Raw genomic sequence first — 13,507 nt, 5'->3', positions numbered from 1 at the left:
TGGGGAGCCTGAGCACAGCGGGAGGGACGGCAGAAAACAGCTTCAGGAAATCTAAAAACAGCCCCAAAGAGGGCAACAGCACTAAGGCCGGGCCAGCCGGGCAGGGGGGTGTCCTCTGTGCCACCAGCCCATTCTTGCCTCTGGCTGGTGAGGATTGATCCCAGCTTGGGGACTCCCATCGTCCCCATCCTGATGGGCAGCTAAATCCATCTCCCACGTGAGATCCAGCTTGGAAAGCACAGGTCAGGCTGCAGCACCGACCACATCCCCCCGGCCCCAGCAGCAGCGATTAAGCCCAATTTAACCCAGGGGCTGTCCCTGGTCCCTCCCAGCCCCGTTCGTGGCACCCGGCCCTGATCTGCCCCAAACCTTGTGCTCACTGTGCCCGTGCTGGTCTGGCCGGGGGCTGGAGAGGATCAGTGCTGGTGGGGGGGATTTGTGTGTCCCCCTAGCAGGGAGCCAGCCCCTGCCCCACTGCCAGCACTCCCAGGCAGCCCTGCACTTCCTGGTTGACTCACTGCCAGTCCACTGATTCCCACTAAGAGATATAATAACAGATATTTATGGGGTGCCTCTCCTCCCCGGGGGTCCCACAGCACCCAGACAGCTTCCCGAGGTGGCTGCGGGACAGGGGACCGTGCACAACCACGGGCAGAGCCAAAGTGCCCCCAGACCTCACCAGGGATTTACGGCAACTGCTGGCAGCGAGCGGAGCAGAGACCCCCTGTCCACGAGACCCCATTTCCATGGCCCAGCCACAACGCCTGGATCCTGCCTGGGGATCCTGCATGCAAATATCCATGGCTCAGAAGCAGAATTCCAGGAAGGGACTTTGGCAGAGACGTGCCAGCCCCAGGTTCCCTGTGGGACCTGCCAGAGCCCACTCCTGCCCGCAGCAGCCCACCCCTGAAGTGGGGCTGAGCACCAGAATATTTTTCCATCCTGCAGCCTGGAAGTTCCCGATGTAAGAGGCAAATCCTGCACCCACACGAGGCCTCCCCACTGCCCAAACCTGGCACCCACCCCACGCCAGCACCCAGAGCCACGGGGGAACAGCCTCTCCCCCGCCGTGTCCTGGCTTTTCCCCCTACAAACCAAGACCTGCACTCAGGTTTTCCAAACAAAACACATCCAACACCTATCTGTTCCTGGGTAAAACCTTACCTGCCAGCGTGGGAGGCAGCCGGCAGGGAAAACCCCCTTGGCACAGCCAAGTTCACCTCCACTCGCCTCCCCAGCCACGGAATTTCTCCCTGTGTGGAAACTCAGCACAGGGACCTGCCTCACAAACCTCCGGGGATCCAAGAGCCCACCCCAGGCGGCAGCTCAGCTCCATGGGGCTCCTCACCCGAGGACCGTGGCTGTCAGCATCCTCCCCGGCTGCTGCTCCGTGTTTGCTGTGGGATTTCGGGATGGTTCCCCCATTTCTCCATGCCCTGTACCACAGCAGAGCTCACCCCACCGTGGCGCCGAGCAGGCGGATGTTCGCAGAGTGTCTTCAAGTCGCTCGACAAAGGAGCAGGGAATTAATATTCCTTTTAATTAAAGGCAGAAAAAATCTCTTTGTTCCTGAACAGAGAGAAAACAACAGAGGGAAGAGCTCAAAAGCTCTTCCTAAGCTGGAGACGAGACCATCGCTTGGAATCAAAGACACTGTCAACGCACACGTGACCTCGAATTAAAAAAACAAAATGAAACCCAGCAGCGGCAGTGGCTCCTCTCCGACAGCGAAGAAAAGTTGCAAAGTTTTTCTTGGCTAATAGAGGGAAAAAAAAGAATTCCAAGAAAAGGTGTGTTTAACTAGAGAAACGCTCTGCGGTATCCGAAGGCACCATCCAGCGGCGAGGGAATGACGGGAAGAGCTGATTTGCTCCGGCTCAGTGTCGCGGAGGAGCCACGGAGGAGCGTGGGGCCAGCCTCGCTCCATCGCTGCGCCGGCAGCATTCCCTTGGCAAAGCCGGGCTGCCCAGCTTAACGTAATCCAAAGGGAAAGCAAGAGCAGGCGGTGATGAACGGCAGCGCTGGAAGCTCCCGAGCCAGCCTTCCTTCCCAAATCCACGTCCAAACAAACATCCCCTGGCACACGCGAGGACTCTGCGAGTGTTCCCACCACAGCCCCGTGTCCCCGCCACGGACCCGTGTCCTCGCACATAAACATAGAACGAAGGTGGCTGGAACTTCCCACGGCAGCCCTGGGATTCCTCCCGCAAACTCTCCCAAGTGGGTCAGCTCCTCCTCGCCACCAAACGCGGCTCCAGCTCCATTCCACGGCAGCCGGAGCGGGATGCGGAGCTGGCTGCTTGGCGGGCAGACAGGAGGGATGCAGGGATGACAAAGAGTCGGGCGGCTGGGCAGGAATCGGGAGCCGCAACCGGGGGGGGTCTGCTGGGGGGTGGGCACAAACTCGCGTGTGTTCCCGGGGACGCTGTGCCGCCCCACGCCGCCCTGGCGCTGGGGAAGCGGCGACCGGGGACGAGGACGGAGAGCAGGAAGTGCCCCGGGAATGCAGGGAAGAGGGGTCTGCACCCCTCCGCCGCCGCCGCGGCAGCGCGGTGCGTGGGAGCGGGGCCCACGGGCGCGGCGATCCCGCTCCGCGCTGCCTCCGCCGCGGAGCCGCTCCGAGCCCTGCGCCCGCTCGCCCCGGCTGTGCCCCCGCTCGCCCCGCTCCGCTCCGCTGCTGCAGGCACCGCACTGGCTCGGGCACTCGGAGCATCCCCGTCCCCTGCGCACCGGCAGCCGCCCCGACAGCGGGAGCATCCTCCGGGCACCGGGAGCGTCCCCCGGGCACCGGGAGGCTCTCACTGCCCTGCGCACCGGCAGCTTCTCCGACACCGGGAGCTTCCCCCGGGTACCGAGAGCATCTCGGACTCCTGCACAACAGGAGCGTCCCCCGGGCACCGGGAGCCTCCCCGACTCCTTCGCGCCGGGAGCATCCCCCGAGCGTTCCCGGCCCCTTTTCCACAGGAGCCTTCCCGGGCACCGGGAGCCTCCGATTCCCCGACGCACGGGGAGCATCCTCCGAACACCAGCAGTACCCCACAGCCCCTCTTCCCTGCGAGCCTCCCTGGGCACCGGGAGCCTCCGATTCCCCTATGCACCGGGAGCATCCCCCGAACACGGGGAGCATTCCAAGCTCCGCTTTCACGGGAGCCTCCGCGAGCACCGGCAGCCTCCCCGTCCCCGTCCCCGCTGGCGGACGGCACTTACCGTCCTGAGGTGTGGCGGAGACGTGAGGTAAGTCCCAAGGCAGGGGCCAGCGGGGCCGGCAGGAGGGGGCAGAGCCGGCAGCGGCCCCCGGTGGCGGCGGCCCCGGCCCGCTTAAGGCCGGCTCTGGCGGAGCGCGGCCCCGCGGCGGCGGCTGCCCCCGGCACCTGCCCGCCGCCGCTCGCCGCGCCCGGGGCCGCCGCTCGCCGCCAGCTCCGGGGGTCGGGGCGCTTCCCCTCCCCCCGCAGGGGGGGCACCGGAGAAGCGGGGGAAGGCGGAGAAGCCGCGGTAAATCCGCGGGGCCGCTTCACCCCCTGCGCGCTGCCCGGCGGCGCATCCTCCCGGCGCCGCGCCGCGGCCGTGGGGCGCCCGCGGCCGCGCTCCGTGCCCGGCCGGGCCCCCGCCGCGCCGCCGCTGCCGCCGCGCCGCCCGCCCGGCCCGGAGTGAGCGGGGCCCGCCCGCGCCGCTGCCTTAGACCGGGCCGAGCCGCGCCCGCCAGGGGGCGCCCCGCCGCCGCCGCCACCGGAGCGGGACCCCCGGGATGGGATGGACGGGGACGGCGAGTGGGAATGGGAATGGGAATGGGAATGGGAATGGGAATGGGAATGGGAATGGGAATGGGAATGGGAATGGGCGGCGTCGCGAGGGGAACGGGGTGGCATGGACGGGGATACGGGGCTGTGCGGCACAAGGGAGTCTGCACGGCACCGAGGGGCTGCACGGCACAGGGGGACTGAGTGGGACACGGGGCTGCGTGACACCGGCGGTCTGCACGGGGACATGGGGCTCCCCAGGGCTTTAGGGGGTGCATGGGACCTGCTGACGCTATGGGGACTGGAAGGCCATGCAGGGCAGTGTGCGGGGCTTGGGGGCTGCAGGGACTGGGGTTTGCAAAACCTTCAGAGTTGGGGGTGTGAAAGATTGAGGGTTGCAAAGCTGAGAGTGGGGGGCTGCATGGGGGGGGTGGTAACGTGTTTTGGGGAGCTGCAAGGAGCTGGGAGTTTTTTTGGGGGAGGTAGGGGGACTGCAAGGGAATGGGCCAGGACTTGTCTGGGGCCATGGGAAGAGTTGAGGGGTTGGAGCAGGGTGGGGGTGTCTGCAGGGGGCTAGGGGTCTGCAGGGGGATGGAGCTGTGCTCAGCTTCCCTCTCCAGGGGCCCAAGGGCTGGGGTTGCACTGGAGCAGCCACAAGACCACAGGCACAGCCCTCAATGTCCCACATGCCCATCCCAGCCTGGCCTTGGAGTGCCCCCCACCCTGCTGGGCCTCGGTGGGACTCCAAGGGCAGCTGCGTGCTGGGAATGCCGGTGGGACCCTCCCCGACAGTGGTGCCGGGCAGCGGTGCACAGCTGGCTGCCTGGCACACCCGGCTGCCTGGCACACCCTTCCCGTGTGCCCCGTGCCAGCTGGGGGACAGCATTCAAATTTTCCCTCCCCAAGCCCTGCTACAGCGCTGCTGCTTGCCCGTGCAGCGGGAACACAATCCCCGCCAATTTCCCTGTGAATTTCCCTGCAAGCCCGGCCCTGCCTCTGTGTGTAATTACTGTGCCTGGCAGCTGCTTCCCTCTGCCACTGCCCTGTGCCGGCTGTATTACTCATCCTTGCCCGCTTCCCAGGGATTGGGAGCGCGGCAGCTCTGCCAGGCGGGGTCACCCGGCTCGGCTGTTGCACAATGAGGGTTGGGGGGCATGGAACAGCTGCGTGGCCACTGGACAGCCAGAGCGTGGCCCTGGCATGGCTGAGGCATGGACGCTGTGTGGGCACTGTGAGGGCACTGCACGGCCCTGGCATGGCCACTGCACAGCTGCTGCATGGCCTCTGTGTGACCATTGCATGGCCAGTAAATGGCCATTCTGTGGCCAGTACATGACTTTTGCATGGCTACTGAGTGCCAGTTGCATGGCACTCAGTAAATGAACATGACGTGGCTTCGGTGTGACCATTGGATGGCCACTGTATGACTATTGTGTGGCCAGTAAATGACCATCGTATGGCCTCTGCATGACCACTGCATGGCCAGTAAATGCCAATCACATGGCCACAGAATGACCTTTCTATAGGTAGTAAATGATCATCACAAGGCCACTAACTGACCATTCTATGGCCAGTAAATGGCCATCACATGGCCACTATGGGGCCACCACACGGTGGTCACTGCACAGCCAAGCTCCCCCCACTGATGGGGTCACAGCAGGAGGTGCTGCAGAATCCCGACCCAGCCCCTCCAGCCTCTCAGAGCCATCCTGGCCTGCAGCTCCAGTTTTCCATCCCTTGCTCCCGGAGGGCTCCCAGAGGGCTCCCAGAGGGCTCCCAGAGGGCTCCCAGAGGGCCTGTGGTTCTCCAAGGTCCTGCTGCCCTCATTCCCACAGGGTCCTTTCCCCAGGAGCCTCGTGCAGGTGCCACGGCCCCACTGGCACAGGAGCATGGGAGGGAAATCCACCCCTGCACAGCTGCACGGCCACCTCACCACACCCCAGCTCCGTAGGGGTGGCACCGGCTGGCACATGCAGATGCCAGCGCCACGTGTGCTTCGGGACACGTGCACTTGGACGTGCATTTGGACACGTGGTTCCCAGCACAGACCCCGCAGGTCGAGGTGCCGCAGACCCTTAGCATCAGCGAGGCAGCCCAAAACTGTTCCCAAAGTTCTGGGCTGCCAGGACAGGGCTCCTTCAGGATCTGGCCACTCACTGGGAGAGCAGGGACCTGCCCACAGGGCTGACCGTGCTCTCAGCCAAGCTACCTATGTCACACACCCAAGTGCAAACCTCGAATACCTCACAAAACCCTCCCGTGAGTGCCCAGCTGGTGCCGTGCCATGAGCCCAGCAGTGACCAAAGCCATCCCCACTGACCTGCCAGCCCCCTGCCACAAACACATCACAGGGACCTGCCGGGAAGAGTCGCCACCTCTTCGGCTCCTGGTTAATTTGGGGTGCAGGTGAAGGACACCATCAAACACCCCCTGCCCTGGCACCTCTTGCCCCAGGAGCTGCTCACGCACCGTCAGGATGGGCAGGCGGCACTGTCACCCCACGGGACAGCAGGGGGGGCAGAGCCACCGCGTCCCCCCGGCGGCGTTTGGGTGGCAGGGGCTGCTGCGTTCCCATTCCACGCACGCAGCCTGTAATTTTGGTCTATTGAAGTCATAATTCACTACTGTGAAAATAAACATTTGTGTTAGCTCGCTTTATTCGGCGGGGTTCGGCTGAATGTTAATAATTCCCTGCTGGTGGCTTTGCACGTGGCCTGGGATGCTGGGACAAAGCCCGGCCACCCGTGGCCGTGGTCGTGGCCGTGGCCACCTCCTCGCAGGCTTCGGGCGACTTCTCACCCTCCTTTGTACCGTGTCCCTGGGATCCCCTGGATCCCGAAGGAGATGGGGAAAGAAGAGCCACTTTGTGCTAATCCAGGGATAATGAGGAAGATAAATGTAATTTTTAGACAATATTTGGAGTCCAGCACCCACTCAGACCCTTCTCTGCCCCTCCCTGTCACTGGCTTTGTACTCCTGTGCTGTTTTGTGGGTGCTCCTACCACACCAACGACGCCCCATCACCCACCCCGTGCCATCACTAGGCAGGAGGACGCCTGGGCCGCCCCCGGCTGTCCCCAGGGCTGTCCCTGGGTCTCTCCCCGCCGGGTGCAAGGGGCTGGTGCTTCCCCTCGGCATTTGCATCTTCCCAGCCTTTATCTTTCTCCCGGTCTCTGTATTGCTGCAATTACAGACACTTTAAAACACAATGATCTGGCTGTTAGCGTGATGGATGACAGAACCTTTCTGTCTGGTTTAAATCATTGCTGAGAGTGAGCAAACTTCCCCGCCTTAACCCTTTCCTGCCCCAAACCCTCTCCCTGCCCAGCCTGGGACTGCCGTGTGCTCCGTGGCCACCCATCCACCACAGGCCTGGGTCCCATGGATGGGATAAAGGGGGGGTCTGGCTTCCCTACGGGGAAACATCCCCCCACCCCTCAGCTCCCTGGGTGCCTGGGCGCAGGCCGTGGGACCAGCCCCGCTCCGGCAGAGCCGGTGGTGGCCCCGCTGCGCTGCGGTGGGAAATTAACGGCTGGCCCGGAGATAAGCTCCTGCCAGAGCCCGATAGCCGGCTGGATCCATCCCAACCCGGGCCTGGCAATCCTTCCCCCGGCAAATCTGGAGCCGGGGCAGGATGGGGCCCCAGTGCGTTCCCACCCGTGGGAGAGGGTGGAAACTCCTGTCGTGGCTCAGTGTCGGTCACGCCGAGTGATTGATGGCGTGGTGAGCCCGGTGCGGGGATGAGCCACACACGTTGTGGTGATCCGTGATCCCTTTGTTTTGGGGAGGTGGCACCTCCCAGCGCCGTGCATCCTGCCCGGTGCCCATCCCTGCCTGCCCACCCCACGGGAGGGTGTCACCGTCAGCCATCAGTTGTGCTCTCGGTGCTGGGTGATGTCCTCCATCCCTGCTGGGTGTGCACATCAAGAGGCTGCATGAAGTGGTTTGGAGAGTGCCAAGGACCTGCCCCAGGGGAAGGGACACCCCAAGGCACAGCCTGGGGGAGAAGGGGAGCACTGAGGCCTCGGCTTGGTGCGTGCCAGGAGATAAAGTGCTCGCTGAGGGCAGATGAAGGCAACTGGCGCCAGAACCTCACAGGAAATGGTCACCACCATGTGCCATGCAGGCCCCATATCTGCACCTGCACATGACCCCTGCCTGCTATCGGGGCCGGGCAGGTGGGCAGGGGCAACGCGGTGGGTGCTGGGCTCACAGTGCCACCAAGGCACCCTTGGATGCCCCCTCTTGCCTTTGCAGCCACCGCGGTGTTGGGGACCCTTTTGACACCTTGGGAGTGCCCAGCCAGCAGTGGTGACCCACTGCCCTCCCCGTGCCCCCCACGGCAATGCACTGTCCCCTTCTCCCGGCTCAGCCCTGGTGCTTCCCAGGGTGCCGGGACGAGCTGATTGCTATTCCGGCTGCATTCCCTCTTCGCAAGCCTCAGGCATTTTTAAGAAGCCCACGGTGCTGGTTTATCACACCTTGGCCCCCGCCAGGCCGGTGACTCAGCCCCTGTCCCTCCGCGGGCACCCTGGGCCGTGCCTCCCCTGCCCCCGCCAGCTCTCACAGGACGATGTCTGCAGGCGAAGGCACCGAGCCGTGCCGGCGCTCAGCCCTGGCGTGCCACAGGTTTCCTGTGGCATCCCCAGCCACTCTGTCTGTCCGTCTGGGTCTCTCGGTCTCTATCCGTTCCCTCTCGGGGAGCAGAGCGTCCCTGGGTACGTCTCTGAGTCCTCACCAGCTGCGGCAGTGCCGGCAGTGCCCTACAAGCAGAGCCTGGGGACAACGTGTGGCGGCTGCTCACGAGCTGCAGGGATGCAAAGCCCCACACGGCTGTGGGGTCCCCAGTCCCCCTTTGCTTGGAGCATGCCTGCAGGGCTGGGAGGGGTCGCTGTGGCCACGGATGGTCCCATCGCCCTGCCCCGGCTGCCAGCACGGATGTGGTGGCCCAAATCTCAGTCCCTAAATCCATCCCGGAGCGAGCACCGGGAGCCAGGCTGCAGCCCCCGGCGCTCTTCCCTTGGCACTTTGCTTGCAGCAGGAGCCCTGGCGCTGGATTTTCCTGCACGTTAATCCATCGGGGAATGCAGTAGGGAGATAAGGGGCTGGTGGGGAGCCAGCGGCCGGGGAAGACGCTCGCCTGCCCGCCGGCTATCGCCCGCCGCAGCTGCATCCGCCCGGGGACATCTGCTGGGCAGGAAGCGCCGTGCGCCAGCCTTTCCCAAGGAAGGGGGTTCGTTTGTGCCTGGCTTCCCTCCGTGACCACTCCTGGGGGTCCCCAGACTGGGGCTCACCCACGCTGTAGCCACTGGGCTGGAAGGAGCAGCCCTGCTGGCTGTTGAAGCAGATCCAGTGGCTTTGCGGCTTTCCCACCACTGCCACATTGAAAATAAAAAAGTGCATCTTCCATTAAAAGAAAAAAAAAAATTAAAATCCTGTTTTCCTTGCTGACAGATTCGTTCCTGCTTCGTGGCATTCAAAGGGAAACCACCCCCTACTGCTTATCATCCAGCTCACCCTGCACCGCCGGCTCCGGAAAATCACCGGCTTGCCTTAAAAAATGGGAGACTTTTGGATACAGCACCGTTCCTCTGGGTGCTTCAAGGTTTGGGGGCTGCTGAGGGCCAAGCTTCCAGCTTTTCTTTGCCATGGAGAGCCTAGGAAGTGTTTTAATTACAAAGCAGAGATGACCACGTGCTGCCCTGACTCCAGGAGCTGGTGTTTTGTTGTGCATGGAGATGCTGCTGGCACCTCCACGGGAGCAGCAGCCAGTGGCAAGTCCTGCCAGCCTCATCCTTGGCGAGCAGGAATTCACCGGGAGATGCTGAACAGAATCCTCTGAGCTGCCCTTGGGTTCACAACAGTTTCACATTCCCCTTCTCCCACCCTAACCTCGGGGAGCAGCTCTTTCCTGGCCCTCCCCACCCCACAGGCTGCACAGGGCTCTTTAGTAACGATGGGAATTTAATTAGCAGGCACTGTGCTTCCAACACCTCACATCCCTACAAAAATCAATGGGAGCTAGCGGGAGGCAGTGTGAGCCTGCCTTCACTCCGGCAGCGGCTTGGATGGACACCCAAGTCCTGGGGCTGCTTTCAGAACCTTCCCAGCACCAAAGTCCCCCAGCCTGGGGCTCTGGCCGTGTGGAGGCCGGTGCCAGTCTGTGCTGTGCCAGGCCATGCCATGGGGAGCCACGGCCCTGTGCTGGGTGAGGTCTGGGATTCGTTACGAGGTCCAGATGCGCCACGGCAGCGGAGGACGCTGTGGCTGTCTCTGGCCACCTGCATCGTTTCCAAGTTCCCAGGCTAAAAGCAGGGCTTGTTATCAAGAGCAAAAAATGTGCCACCTCTGTTGTATTTCATTTCCCTTTCTCCACCTCTTCCCTGCCCGCTGTGCCTCGGAGATAACAGCTCTCGGTGCCGAGGCCAGAGAGCGCGGCCGGCAACGGCCTCGCCAGCCCTATCGCTGCCTCGCTGGCCGCAAGGAAATCAGGAAGTTTGCAGAGATATTTGGCCAACAAAATAAACATTTCTCCTGCCAAAAGCCTAACGGGCTGCCCGGCCAGCCCGCAGCAATCTGCACGGCTCGCTGGCTGCAGCCTTCCGGAGCGTGGTGCCCGCCGAGCCCCGCGGCCGTGCCGCCTTATCCCGGCGCCTTATCGCTGCGTGCCCGTGCCTGGCATGTGCCCAGTTTGGGGACAGGGACCCCAGTGTAGTTCCCACCCACGGTGAGCCGGCACAACGGGTGCAGCACCCACGGTGCACCCAAACCCTGCCCTTGTTCTGTCCCAGCCGTGTCCCTGACCCACGGGCAGGTGCCAAGGGTGGGCAGGGGGCTGTGGCCGGAGCCCCGTGCCAGAGGAGCGGGGTGGGGGTGTGAGGGGAAGCGGGGCACGGGGCCAGCATTGTTCACACCGGTGACTCAGCCGGCTCCGCTTTCCTGCCTGCGCCAGGCAAGGCCCAGCAGAGCCCCTGAGCCCCCCAGAGCTGCCACGGCCCCTCGGCCTCAGTGCCTGGGGATGCTCCAGCGCAGGGATGGGGGATGCTCCGTGCTGCAAACGATCAGCAGCACCTGGAGAGCCCGTGGGGTTGGATGTGAGCTGCTGATCCCGGAATGAGCAAAACCACCCAGCAAACAGAGGACTGAAATGCTGCAAATAAAACATCCTCGGGGCTGATTACTCGTTATGGAAAGGTTTAATTGCAGAGCAGGCTCTGAATGGGTCGCCGTGACAGCAAGCCCATGGTGCCCCATGGTGCCTTTGCCACTGGCTTGACCATGTCCCAGCCTCCATTCCCACTGGCTGGTCCCCAAGGGGATGCACTGACTGGTGCCAGCCGCTTGCCACCCTGGGGAGCACCTGCCTGCCCAAGACTGCATTGGACGCCCGGCTGAGTGACCCGTGCCACGGCACACGGCAACGCCACGGCCACCGCCACCTTCCTCCCACCGCTGCCTCTCACCTTGGCTGGTCCTGCGTGGTGCCCTGGCCCAAGAGGGGTCCCTGTCCTCTCTGGGGGGTCCCGAGGGGATGGTGGCAGCACCGCAGTGCTGTGAGCCCCGCCGGGGCTGGTGCCGCCAGCCTAGTCCCACGTGTGGGCAGGAGCTGTGCTGGGGCTGGGGATGCCGAGCTCCGGAGGGGCGCGGGGTGTCCTGCCCACTCGGCGCCTGCCCGGCCGCCAGGGCCGCTCATGTGACGGCCGGGGCCGCGGTGGCAGCGGAGCCGTGTCCCATGGCGAGGGGAAGGTGAACAGCTGCCGGGCAGTGATAATGCGGCGGGTGGGGGTGGCCGGGCAGCTGCGCCCGTGTCCTTCCCCAACAGGAACCATCTGTGACCAAGCCCAGCTCTGCCTTCCCTATCAGCCATTCCGGTCTGACTTTCCAACAACTTCCCCTTCGCGCCGGCTTCACTTCCTCACTGCGAGGGGCCGGCGCGGTGCAGCTCGGCACGGGCAGCGCAGGGCAGCGTGGCACGGCAGGACCGTCACGGCACGGCTGTCACCGTGCACTGTGGCATGGCACAACCAGGGCGGCACGGCAGGACCGGCACGGCACGGCTGTCACCGTGCACGGTGGCATGGCACAACCAGCGCAGCACGGCATGGCACGGTTGTCCATTTGCAGCCTGGCACAAGCCTCGCCCCCCCCTTGCTACAGCCCCTTTGCCTGGGGTCACCCATGGGATGAGGTTTTCCCACTGCTGCTGCTGCTGATCTGCAGCTGCAGCATCACCCCGACCTTCTCAGCACTCGGGGTGACCCCCCTGTGCAGCCCATCCCTGCACCCCCAGGCCAGGCCCCTCAGCGCCGGAGTTTGGGCTCCCCAAGAGCTGTCAGCGAGAGAGAAACAACTTGTTAGAAACCCGAAAGGCGGCTCTGGGCTGCAGGTGGGAGGGAGGAAACGTGTCCTAAAAATACAGCAGCGCCTGCACGGTCCCCGAAGGTGGCTGAGCAGATGGCGTGTCTCGGCGGCCACCTGGGCTCCCGCAGATGGTACCCGGGGCTCCCCGCTTTGTGCCCCCCGCCCAGGGCTCGGGGGGGGCCGGGGAGGGCTGGGTAGAAGTGGGGAGGAGGGTACCGGGGTGTGGGGGTGCTGTGCTGCGGGGGCAGAGGGCAGAGCGGGGTGTCACCAGCAGGGTCTCTGCCCTCTGGGTGCAGCCCTGAGCCCCAGGGGACGTCGAGCACGGTCTGGGTGCTGCAGGGAGAGGAGGGGAAGCCCCAGCACGGGGCTGACGTGCTGGGGAAAGGGCCACAAGCTGCAAACCACAGCCTGACCCTTCCAGGACTGTGTGTTTGGGGGGAGATGCCACAGCTGTCCCCTGCACAGTTCTGCCCCAGACCCACATCCTGCGTCCCAGCAATGCTGGGACACCCCAGATCTGTTCTACCCACCCTGGAGATGCCCGTGCCCCACCAGCACAGGCACAGCAGCCTGAGTACAGACTGAAGGCTGGCAGAGGTTTTGGCAGGATTTCCAGCTGTGTTTCAGGCTCTGGCTTCTTCCCCTTTTCTTTCTGGTTGACCCAGCTGGGCACGGTGTCATCGCTCGGGGTTTTGCCAAGCTGCCCCTTGCCCCTTGGCTCAGCATGGGACACGGAGAGTGGCCACTTCTGGGGAGTGTCCCAGGGCAGCGAGTCAAAACAAGAGGGTTTCAGGGCCGGCCAGGAAAATCCCACCCAGCGGCGGCCCCGTGTCCCCGTGTCACCCGCGCGGGCGCGTTTTCTCCGCCAGGAAACGGAGAGCACCTGTCCGGGCAGCTGCAGGCGCCGGGCTGCCGGGGAATGCCCCAGCACGGGGGAGAGCCCTGAGCTCTGCCCCAGAGTGCAGGGAACCCCCGGGGTCCCGGGGGCTGGCTTGGCGCAGGGGGAACCTCTGGGATCCAGAGCTCTGACTCACGGAGGGAGGGGAACCCCTGGGATCCCGGGGTTTGGCGCGGTGAGGGGAAACACCTGAGCTCTCCAAACACGGAGAGGAACCCCTGGGGGTGTAGGACCCACCGTGGCATGGGGGAACCCCTGGGCCGCGGGGTCTGCCCCGTCACAGGTGACCCCTCCCGCCCACGCTCCGGGAGCCGCCGGCGCTCCCGGCCGGTTTCTCTCTGAGTCAGAGCCGCTCTTGCTGCCGAGCAGAAATTTCCCCCTGCTAAAGGAGAAGCAGGACGGGCCCCCACCGCACCCACACTCACGGCGAGGTGGGGGAAGGAGGGCAGAAAGCCCTGGGGGTCTCGCTACCTCCGCAGGTACCGGGGCTGTGCCAGCCCCGTGCTCGGGG

General features: G+C 64.4%; 1 protein-coding gene across 6 annotated transcripts in view; it reads right to left on the bottom strand.

The window, feature by feature from the left end:
* Window positions 1-11,410, bottom strand: part of CBFA2T3 (CBFA2/RUNX1 partner transcriptional co-repressor 3) — a 28,270-nt gene extending 16,860 nt beyond the window's left edge. For 2 of the 6 annotated variants that reach the window (XM_048316247.1, XM_048316251.1), the window contains exon 1: window positions 1,349-2,353. The gene's annotated coding sequence lies outside the window, so the exon portion shown is untranslated. Of the gene's footprint in view, window positions 1-1,348; window positions 2,357-3,207; window positions 3,336-11,200 lie in introns of those variants that run through there. The other 4 variants (XM_048316253.1, XM_048316252.1, XM_048316254.1 and 1 more) reach the window with 4 other exon arrangements.
* Window positions 11,411-13,507: the final 2,097 nt, after the last annotated feature.

This window comes from Corvus hawaiiensis, chromosome 12, assembly GCF_020740725.1.
Source record: "Corvus hawaiiensis isolate bCorHaw1 chromosome 12, bCorHaw1.pri.cur, whole genome shotgun sequence".
NCBI classification, from domain to species: Eukaryota; Metazoa; Chordata; class Aves; order Passeriformes; family Corvidae; genus Corvus; species Corvus hawaiiensis.
Note: the sequence above shows the minus strand (reverse complement) of the source record. Positions and strands in the feature narration are given on the sequence as shown.